The following is a 12,168-nucleotide window of genomic DNA, read 5'->3' as shown; positions in this document are numbered from 1 at the left end:
TTTCTGTGGCATACTCGTTGCCGCCAATGTCAGATAGCAACAGCTGAGAAAAATTCATTCCCCTGTCTAAGCATAAACGGATGGTCATACTTCTTCAAGAAAAGTTAAGAACTGCTTTGGATTGAGATTTTAGTCATTTAAAGGTATGAATAATTTTGCATTGGAACCCCCATATAAATAAATTGAAGTGCGTGTATTTGCAACACAATACAAGGAATTGTTCATGCGTCATTATTATTGGCCTGGTCCCTTTATAATAAAAATAATTGAAAATAAATATTTCACTATTGATGCCGTTGCCATAAAAAGCCAATAAATATCTGCCTTACTTTTTATAGCCACAAGTGGCCGTGGGCAAACGCATAATTCATCAATAGAAACAACTATTGAATGATAGCCTGACCATTTGGACAGTTGAACAGAAAGGCAAATAGACTGATAGACAGACTTGGATAACATATGGACGAGCACACTTCAATTCATATTCCACAAAGATTGAGTTGGTAGGAGTGCTGGTTTATTTGCAATTATATTCTTTGTGCCCATTTTTTGCTTTCTGGAATTAAGGATATTTTTCTATTATTTACCTATTCCTATAAGATGACATATTTAATAAAGAAAAAAAGATGAATCATCGACAACCATTGGAATTTTTGGCAAAAAATTGATATAGTAAAATGGAAAAAGAGAAATAGGAAGGATATTGACTCATATCAAATAACGCTATAATATTTCATACAATATTTAATCATGGTCAACCGGATGGATGAAGCTCGAAGTGTGTGCTTACCGTATAGTTGGAGACTTATTAGGTTAACCCCATGTATACAAAGTGGTGATCAACAGTGTCTGAATGCATAAGGTGTTACTAGCCTTTAACAGACCAAACCAGTGAACAAATCCGAGCCGAAGGCCTCGGTTTCGTTTGTTGATCCGAAAGAGTGATAACAAGTAAAGTCATTAAGTTCGGCCGGACCGAACTTTGGATACCCACCACCTCGGTTATATATGTAAACCCCCTTTCATCACAATCCGGTGAAAATTGGATAACTTATGCACCCAAATTCGACACGGATAATGAGTGGTCTAATAAATATAACTGTTGAATTTTTAATTTATATTTCACTGTTGAATTTGTATTTCAAATTTCAACAAAATCGGGTAATTAATAAAGTTTTTATGAGCGTCAGACCCTTAATCGGCTCATCGATCTATATGACGGCTGTAACTAAATATAGTCCGATATTGACCATATTTTGTTCGGATGGCGAGGACTTAAAGCTATTTACTGTTTCAAATTTCAGCGAAATCGGATGAAAAATAAACCCTTTATGGGCTTTAGACACTTTATCTGGAGATCGGTCTATATGGCAGCTATACCTAAATATAGTCCGATATAGACCATATTTTGTACGGATATCGGGAGGCCTAAAACTACTCATTGTTTCAAATTTCAGCGAAATCGCAAAAAATAAACCTTTTTTGGGCTTCGGACCCTTTATCTGGAGATCGGTCTATATGGCAGCTATACATACCTAATATAGTCCGATTTCATCCATATTTAGGTCAGATGTCACGAGGCTTAAATTAACCCTTTGTTTCAAATTTCAGCGCAATCGGGTTACCCACTGTTTAAAATTTCAGCAAAATCGGATAAAAAATAAAGCTTTTATGGGCTTTAGACCTGTGTCTGTAGTTTTTGGATTATTATAATATCTGCCTATACTAGGCTAGGTTAGGTTTAAGCGACAGTCTGGCACTTAGACGTTTTTGTCCATTGTGATACCACGGAATCAGAATATGCCTTCCAGATCCTACCGTTTAACCATCCAGATCGCTTTAGAAAGCCTAACAACTTGCGAATGTTCACATCCACTAAATCAGACGGGTTCTCAAAGAAATGACTGCCAGTGCAAGACACACACAGCTTCTGCAAAAGTCATTACTGGCAACCTTCAGTCTGTCAGCAAGTTTTCCGATTAGACAATGACCTGTCATGGCGGACACAATGACTGAGACGTCTATTCTTGCCAGACCTATTCTTGGTAGACCTTTTTAGATTTAGTGACATAGTTTTGGAATGCTCACAGACCCCTCTTTGTGACCATCTATCGTTTGATGTCCATCAGGCCTTGTCCTGAAAACTTAGCTTACATGCTAGAGGCATACGCACAGATTCCAGTTGCCCTGGAATGTGTAAGGTAGTTCCTAGTCTTGCAAGCTTCGCTTTACAATTCCCTGGGATACCTCTGTGGCCCGGCACCCAGAACTGGTGAATTTTGAACTGTTCAGCCATCTCGTTGAGAAATTTGCGACAGTCGAGGGCGGTTATTGTGTTCAAAAATACGTTCTCCAGAGATTTAATGGCTGTCTGAGAAGATATTTGTGTCAATCACCCTTTGGCTCCGGTTGACTATTGAACAGTAGGTGGACTTTTGAAGCGCCGTCCACCAGACCACAACACCATATAGAATTGTAAGTCTGACAACTGCAGCATATACCCAGCGCATGACTCGCGGTCTAAACGTCCAACTGTTGCCAAGTGTATAGGGCATGAGTTGCATTTCTTGCCCATTCCAAAATGCTGAATTTAAAATTAAATTTTCTGTCCAACAATATACCCAGGAATTTTTCGCTTTCTGTAAATGAAACATTCTCTCCTCCCAAGGAGACGGGTGCCACTGTATGTAACTTGTATCTCCTACTTCTGTCTTGCACGGACTTATACCCAGACCACTTTTGGTAGCCCACTTTGCTGTTGCACGCAGAGCTTCCTGAGTGCTGGGAAACCATCTCCTAACCGCAATTGCCACGTCATCAGCATACGCGACCACTTTCACACATTTTTCTTCCAGAGACAATAGTATATTGTTAATGGCTATATTCCAAAGTAGAGGAGACAGTTCACCTCCCTGAGGTGTTCCTCTGCTGACCCATCGTTTTAGATCCACAGATCACAAGCCTGCCGTAATGCATCTTCTAGCAATTAAGTTCTTAATAAACTTTCTTATGGTAGAGTTGATGCCTAGAAACTCCAATGTTTTCATGATTAACATTGTTTTTACATTGTAGAAAGCACCTTCAATTTCAGAAATGCTACCATTGTATATTTCTTGACAGCGAGAGAACCGTAGGCGATTAGGTCGTGAAGGGCTGTTTCAGTGGATTTGCCTTTACTATATGTATCGAGACAGACGATCTCCAGGGATCTTTGCTCTAAGATATGTTTCTACCAACCTCTCAACTTCTCTCTTCAGCATAAAGGATGACAGACTTATAGGACGAAAATCGTTCGTCTTCATGAGGTAGGGTTTTCCTGCTTTCCGAATGAAAATGACTTTCGTGTCTTTTCATCCCACAGGTGTATATGGCATGCTGATACAAACAGAGTATATCTCCCTAAGCCAAGGAACCTGTCTATCAGACACAGCTTGTAATTCAACCGGTTATACATCATTAGGGCCTGGCGAATTAAAGGAATCGAAACTTCTTTTCGCTCAAAGTATTTTCGGCTTAGATACAATGTGTCTAATACTAATAACCTCCGACAAATGCATACCTGTGCAAATCTCTTCTGGCGCCACGTTGTCCTTTGGAGAATTCCTCGGCAAATATGTATCAACGAGTAGTTCTAGTGTTTCCTCACTAGACATAGTCCAGACATTCTCTGACTTCTGAATTTATTCACCGAAATAGATCTAAAGGACAGAATCTTCCTTAGCCTGGAGGCACCAGATGTATCTTCCACGGAGCTGCAGAATTCCACCCAGGTTTTCTTCTGAGCATTTCTAAGCTCGCTCTTATATTTTCCTAACTCAGCCGTTTAGCTGTCTCAATCGTGTGGTGCTCTTTTGGCTTTCGCCCTGTTAAAGAGTTTTCTGCAATCCTTCCTTAGACCAACTAGCTCTAAGGTCCACCATGGCGGTCGCAGTTTGCCCCATTGCTTAGCACTAGGACATGCTGACACAAGCGAGTCATTCATGGCCTTTGTGATCCGCTTCCACTTCCATTTCTTGTCTTGAAGGTCGGAGCTACACTGAAAATTTCTGGTCTACACTAAAATGCGTTCAAATTATATCAGCTTACTTATTATAATAGGCCTCGTAAATCACGGTATAAGTTTTCGCACTATCAACAAGCGGAATCGTAAATAAAACTTCCGGACACCAAACAGAAGTTATGCCCAACGCCAAGAGCAACAGGATATTTATAAACATAACAATAAATAAATATATTATGTTTTTTAATGCATATGTAAATATTTTAATGTTGTTACCCATAATAGGCCTGAGGCAAAAAAAAGTGGAAGTAATAACATTCGGTAAAACTATACAATTAAAATTATTCAATTTGTTTGTCCCTTAACGCTTTATCTCCCACACTCGTATTTTCCTCACTCTCATTAAAATTGCTGTCCTTTTATTTGTATGTATGTGAGTGGATGCAAATCATATACCCCATTTGCATTTTAATGGTTATGATGAAATTAAAAATTCATAAGGATAATTGAATTGATATTCATGGTGCTATAATTATTTATGGTTTATTAGTGATAATTGGCATAAATAGCCGAGGATATCAACTGTAATTTTGTTCCTTTACCATTTGTTGTTTTGCCTTTTTTCCCATGTTTTTGTGCGTATTATTTTATGTTGTTTTTTCTTCTCGCTATTTGCAATAATGTTTTTATGACTCCATTCCATGTTTATGGTGCCCGCAGAAACGCAAATAGACATAATGATATTCGAGATTTAGGCTTTGTAGTGTTCTTTTGTGTGTGTGTGTGTTTCAGTGTGTGGGTGTCACAAAAAGCAAAATTATGTCCATAAGCCCAGGCTTGTAAGGTCATTTCAAATACTATTTACAAACACACACACACACACGCCCATACTCTTCAGATGATATTTATTATAATTATAACGATTATATTTCCTCTCTTTTCAATGGGCACTGGCAGCGAAAGCAACAACAACAGCACCCGCAGCTGTGGCAACTAAGCAACAAATGCTACAAAAGAATTGGCCAACAGTGACCATTATTATTTTAAATCCAATCGTGCGCATTATTATTGTTACGCATAGCTGATAAGGAACATTAGAATGGGACGGAAATGAGCTTAATGTTAAAATGTGTGTTAAAAACAAGTAAAAGCGCACCCTCCACCATGGATCGCATTCGTCAAGTTCTTTGTCCATGACCTAACTCTTTATAGGCAAACAAAGGAGGATTAATAAAAATTGCTATGCTATTGTACCTATATCAGGATGTGCACCGACTCGGTCCATATTTGGTTTGAATGTTGGAGACCATAGTAGAAGTCATTGTGCAAAATTTCAACCAATTCGAATAATGGATAAGAACTGCTAGGATATAGGAGCTATATCAGGTTATAGACCGATTCGGACTAAACTTTATTTGGATATTGAAGCCCATAATAGAAGTCATTGTGCAAAATTTCAGCCAATTCGTAAAAAAATTGCTCTATATAGGGGCTCAGGATGTAAAATCGAGAGTCCGATTTATATGGGAGCTATACCAGTCTATTGACCGATTTAGATCATTCTTGGCACGTATGTTGAAAAAGAAGCTGTTTTACAAATTTCAGCCAATTTGCAGCAGAATTGCGCCCTCTAAGACTCAAAACAAAAACTTCATGATCCGAGATAGGTTTATATGGCAGTTATATCATGTTACGAACCGATTTGGACCATACTTATAATAGTTGTTGAAGACATTACAACATTTACTTTACTTTAATTGGCTATGACAGAACATTTGTCCCATTCTATATTCGGCTGTAGAATAGCGTTCCAAGCGCCTTGACCTTCAGCGCTTATTTTATAACCTCTGATACCAAGTTTGGAGTTATCTCCCACCACTTGGTCTTTCCATCGCGCTTTTAGTCTTCCTGGTTTACGTGTACCACCGCGATTGCCTTCAAAAAACTTCTTTGATGGAGCTTCTTGATTCATTCTTACAACATGACCTAGCCAAAGCAGCTGTTGTATTTTGATACGTGTAACTATGCTATCGTCATCTTACAGCTCATGATTCATTCGGCGCCTATGTTCTCTTTTAACGCAAACTGGTTCATATATTTTACGAACAATCTTTCTCTCAAACACTCCAAGAACTGCCTCTGCTGTTTCGCAAGTACCCATGCCTCGGAATCATATAATAATACAGGTGGTATCAGTGTCTGGTATAGTGTTATCTTCGTCTGCCCAGAGGTTGCCTTGTTTCTAAACTGCTTATCTGATCCAAAGTAGCATCTGTTTGCCAGTATTATTATTCGCTTTATTTCAAAACTAGTGTCCTTCGTTTCGGTTACGGCGGTGCCGAGGGAGATAAAGTAACTGACTTTCTCAAAGCTGTGGTTCCCAACTTTCTCCATTTTCTTATTTGATCGGATGAACAAGGCATTTTGGGAGTTGATACCATCCATTTCGTTTTATCGCCATTTAGCGCCAGATCCATTTCATTTCCATTAAAGACTGCCTATATCCGACTCAAATATGGCTCATTTTGATCTTTATTCACATATGGCTGCCATATATTCCAGATTTTTCTGGAATTTGATACAGTGACTTGTATTAAGCCTCCTGTCATCCGACTTGCATATGGTTCAGATCAGACTATATTAAGATATAGCTGCTATATAGACCTATTTTCCAATTAAGGGTCTTAATCACGTAAAAAGCGGATCTGTTGCCAGATTTCGCTGAAACTGTGACTTGTATAAAAGTTCTCGGGACCTGTTTCAAAAATTATCCCAAAGTCACCCAGTCATTACAAAACTTCTAGTGCAAAACTTCAGCCAGAGGCTCAAAAAGACAAAATCAAAGATCGGTTTATATGGCAGCTAAACCAAAATATGGACCAATATCACCAAATTACAATCCCAACCGACCTACACTAACAAGAAGCATTTCTGAAAATTTTCAAGCGCCTTGCTTTTTTCCTTTGAAGGTATGCGTTATTTCGAAAGGCAGAGAAACAGACGGAAATGACTAAATCGACGCCCTTGTGTTGCAATCTACCAACTGACAGATCGTAAAGCTTGACATTTTGAGGTTATACGTACTCAGAAGGTTTTGACATACGACATACAGTAACTTAAGGACTCATCTCGCCCAAAAAATGGAATTAAATCGTGAAATTTTCGAGTGACTTTTTTTACAACTCTATGAACTTTATTCAATTTTTGGCGATGAAGCTCCATCAAGAACCAGTGTTTATCGATGGTATGGCGAATTCAGCAGAGGTCGTAGTTCACTCCAAGACGAATTTCGTGAAGGTCGTCCAAAATCAGTTGTTGTTCCAAAAGCCATTGATGCTTTGCGACAACTGATATTGCTATCATCGTGAGATTGAGACAACCACTAATGCCTAGTGGGATCAGCTTACATTCAATATTGCATGAACATTTGACCGTAAAAAATTTACGGTCCTTTATTTGCCAATTGTCTTCCAAGAAATTTGACCGTAAAAAAAATTTGTCCCGTAGGATCCCACACAATTTGGCAGTCAATTCTGAGTGGTACACAACCTTTGTTTGCCAGTTGTCTTCCAAGAAATCAGAAGACCAACCGTCGAAGACGGATCACTCTTCACCCCGACAATGCGAGCTCTAACATATCGGCTCAAACAACTGCATTTTTAGGCACTCAAAACATCGATTTGATGAATCATCCGCCGTATAGTCCTGACTTGGCACAGAATGACTTCTTTTTATTCCCGTACGTAAAAAATAAAATGCGAGGTCAACGTTTGTCGATACCTGAGGAATCGGTTGATGCGTTTAGAGTGCATGTTTTGGAGACACCTCAATCAGAGTGGCAAAAGTGCTCCGACAATTGGTTGAAACGCATGCAAAAGTGAATAGATGTTAATGTGGAATATTTTGAAAAACATATCTGCAAAAGTCGCTTAGGATTTCTGCAATCCCTTCAAAGTGATTACCGAATCGCCTCCGTAAACCGCAAGCCAAAACGTACACACTGGTAGTACGTCCTTAGACCAGTACCGGGTGGACACGGTTCTTAGAGACTAGATAAACCATATGCTAAGAAACAGGTGGATAAATTGTGTGTCCTATGACATAAATATAGGGGTGAAAGTGGCACAAAGCATGCCACAGGAGAGCACTTTATCGCCACACCTACGGGTGACCACCATAAATGACCTATTTCGGATCTTGACTGAGGAGAGATTTGAACCCGTTTGCTACGCAGATGATGTTATAATACTTCTAAGGGGTAAGGATCCGTTCCAGCTATACAAAAGGGCCGAAAGGGGTCTAACATATGGCATGACTGGGCTAGACTCAGCGGTCTCAATGTTAACCCAGAGAAGGTGGGTCAATTTGACGCACCACGTTTTCTCAATAAAACGATTTCGATATCTGACAAAGTCAAATACTTAGGAGTGATCTTGGATAGGAAACTTAATTGGAAGTGTCACATTCAGGAGCGTACTGAGAAGGCTCACAGGTGTTGGGCACTATGTAGACGTATCGTAGGCTCGAAATGGGGCCTGTATCCGAACATAGTCCACTGGGTCTATAGGAGCGTGATTAGACCCATAGTTACTTAAGCCTCAGTAGTTTGGTGGACTAACAACATAAGGAAAATAGCTTCAGGAACATGTTGTCTTGGCATAGGCGGAGCGATGAGGACCACGCCCACAAGGGCACTGTAGACTATTCTAGATATCCGACCCATTGACATACAGATGTGAGGCAGCCTTTGAGGCTATGAGACTAAAGGCGATGGGAGAATGGATTGAGGATGGGAGCAGCTGATACCATCGCGGAATAAACGAGGCGAAGATAGGAAACCTGAAAGGAATCGAAGAGGTTTCCGATCGGATACCTGAGACGACACTTGAGGTCGAGGCACTGATGCCAGCGGCACAGTTTTGAATTGACGAGACTCTAGTATTGCCATCTGGAAGAACAAGCTACACGGATGGATCAAAGCTAGAGGACAGAGTGGGCCTGGGAGTCTACATTGAGAAACCAGCGACTGAGTTCTGATTTCGACTGCCTGACCTTAAAACGGTTCTACAGGTGGAGATCCGGGCGATCATGGCATGCGTGAGGTGGTGTGTTGTCATCACGAAGACGTCGAGTGTGAACATTTTTACGGACAGTAAAATTGCCATAAAGGCAATAAGGCAATAAGACGGTAAAATCACGTCCAATTATGGAATGTAAGAAGGAGATTAACGCCTTCTCTGAGGATGGCGAAATCCGCATAGTTTGGGTGCCGGCCAATAACGGAGTAAGGGGGAATAAAAGGGTAGACGATTTGGCAGTGAAGGCCAGAGAACTGCTGTCGATAAACTTGGTTAACCCGAGGCCTTTCGGGTCGACGCAGTCCGAGTTAAGGGCGTGGGCGACGAATGCGCTCGTAACACTGTGGAACAGCGAAACGGTCGGTAGGAAGGAGAAAATCCTATCCCAGATCTTGGAAAGCGAGGCTATTACTTTCGGTATCATAACGGAACACATAGGACTACGATCTCACTTATGTGAAACTAGTGCAGCAAGTGATAGCATGTGTAGGGCTTCTGGGAAAGATGATGAGTCGTTGGAGTATTTTCTTTGTCATTGCCCGGCTTTCGCGTCTTACAGATACCGCCACTTAGGGGCGTGGCATGGAAAGCAATTAAGGATTTTGTAAGTAGCACGGAATTCCTAACTTAGACGCTCTGAGTCGATCTAGCCATGTCCGTCTGTCGAAATCGCGATAGTGCTCGGGCGCATAAAGATTGCCGCTTAAAATTTTGCACTGGTTCTTAATATTGATGTAGGTCGTTGAAGATTGTAAATAGGCCATATTGGTTCAGATTTAGATTTTCACCAATGTTGTCAGCATTAGGAGGGGAAAACAAGCGCGGATTTTTTTTCTGATGGCCTTGCCAGGATTCGAACCCAGGTGTTCAGCGTCATAGGCGGACATGTTAACCTCTGCGCTACGGTGGCCTCCTTGCCCATAATGCTTTTGAAACTGCATTGTCTTTATGGCATTTTGCATAGAGGCATTTCGTTTTTATCATTTCCGAAAATGCAAACATTCATATAAAATTAAACAACTAAAATTGACTGCAAAGAGCTGAAAATGAAATAAATTGTTCATTTGCATTGAAATTTCGCAACCTCCATCCCACACACACAACAGTTTTGTCAGTGCATGCATATATTTTATGGAAACTAAACTTTTTCAAATGAAAATATCTTCCTTCCTCGTTTACTCTCTGTGAATAGCTAAACATGTGTGGTGCTTGCAGAGACACCTAACACAGTCTGACACTCAGCATCTTATAAGACTGAATATTGGCATGAGTGTGTGACTGATGTGTTGACAACTTCGTGTGCAACAACAGTCTAGTGTTTGTGTGTCTGCCTTGCTGTTGCCTTTGACATGCAAAGCATCATCACATCTGAAGGTTGTCTAAAGCAGTGGCATTGAGTGTGAACTGAGTGTGGAGTAGAAGAATGTGTTTATTTGCTTACAATACGTTGACAGGCATAAAGTTTTCCTATGATTATAGTTGGGTGCTGTTATATTCAAAACAAATCTTCAACTTGGAATGTATGAAAGTATAAAAAGAAATCTTTCTTAACAAAACATGGAACAGTAGTCACTTCGTAATACAACGCATTTGATATAAAAGTTAAGTCATTTTTTGCGATCCCATAGACTTTGCCATATATGAAAGAATTTATTTCTATAATCTTCTTAAATCTAATCAGATTGGGTACGGTCTGGTGGCATTTTAATTAAAATAAGCTACTTAAGTAGCCAAATAACTCGAGGCAATTGTAGCCAATCAAACTACACACACACTGAGATTTTCCCAACAGATGGTCCATCAATTAGGATAAAGGTAAATTTTTTATAGGCCAGTGTATAGAAACTATTTCTTTGAGTGGGCAATTAATCTAACAAAGGCTAAGGATGTGAAGAGGAATGGTTTAGTGATTATACTATCCAGCAAAATAAATTGGAAGTTATGCTAAAAGAACAGCAGATTTCCAATCAAATTACCAGTAATATTGAGAGTCAAGAGAAAATACCTCCTGCCGAATTTCGAGAAAATCGGTTAACAAAAGACCATTTTATTGCAATATTACTACAAATCGAACGAACATATATATGGGAGCTTTATCTAAATCTGAACCGATTTTGACCAAACTCTATGTATATTGTGGTAGCCATCGAGGAGAGCGTTGTGCAATATTTTGGCAAGATTGGTCAATAAATGTGCTTGTAGTGGTTCTAAGAGTGAAAATCGGGCGATATATATATATATATATGAGAGCTATATCTAAATCTGAACAGATTTCCATAAAATTCACCAGTAATATTGAGAGTCAAGACAAAATCTCTCCTGCCGAATTTCTAGAAAATGGGTTAACAAGAGATCATTTTATTGCAATATTACTGCAAATCGGACGAAGATATATATGGGAGCTATATCTAAATCTGAACCGATTTTGACCAAATTCTATATTGTGGTAGTCATCGAGGAAAGCGTTGTGCAATATTTTGGCAAGATTGGTCAATAAATGTACTTGTAGTGGTTCTAGGAGTGAAAATCGGGCAATATATATATATATATATATATATATATATGAGTGCTATATCTAAATCTGAACCGATTTCCATGAAATTCAGCAGTAATGTCGAGAGTCACTAACAAATCCTTTCTGCCAAATTTCGAGAAAATCGGTCAACAAATGACCATTTCATTGCATTATTACTGAAAATCGGGCGAACATATAAATGGGAGCTATATCCAGATCTGAACTGATTTTTTCCAATTTCAATAGGCTTCGTCTCTAGGCCGAAAAATATGCTTGTACTAAATTTGAAGACGATTGGATGAAAACTGCGACTTGTACTTTGTGCACCAATTTACATAGACAAACGGACAGACGGACATAGCTAAATCGAATCAGAAAGTGATTCTGAGTGGATCGGTGTACTTATTAATGGGTCTATCTCTCTTCCTTTTGGATCTTATAAACAAATTCACTAAGTTATAATACCCTGTGCCACAGTAGTGGTGGATCAAAATTGCCACAACTCACTGTTCAAAGTTCCAGCAAAATCTGGTAATAAAAGAGTCGTATATGGGTTCAAGACCATCAATCAAAAG

The 12,168-nt window shown here is 39.5% G+C and overlaps 1 protein-coding gene across 2 annotated transcripts in view; it reads left to right on the top strand.

The window, feature by feature from the left end:
• The window catches only part of LOC106091693 (uncharacterized), an 869,146-nt gene that overhangs the window by 714,489 nt on the left and 142,489 nt on the right, over window positions 1-12,168 (top strand). The window lies entirely within an intron of this gene.

Source organism: Stomoxys calcitrans, chromosome 2, assembly GCF_963082655.1.
Source record: "Stomoxys calcitrans chromosome 2, idStoCalc2.1, whole genome shotgun sequence".
Classification (NCBI taxonomy): domain Eukaryota; kingdom Metazoa; phylum Arthropoda; class Insecta; order Diptera; family Muscidae; genus Stomoxys; species Stomoxys calcitrans.
The sequence above is the reverse complement of the archived record's forward strand: the minus strand, read 5'-3'. Positions and strand labels throughout refer to the sequence as shown.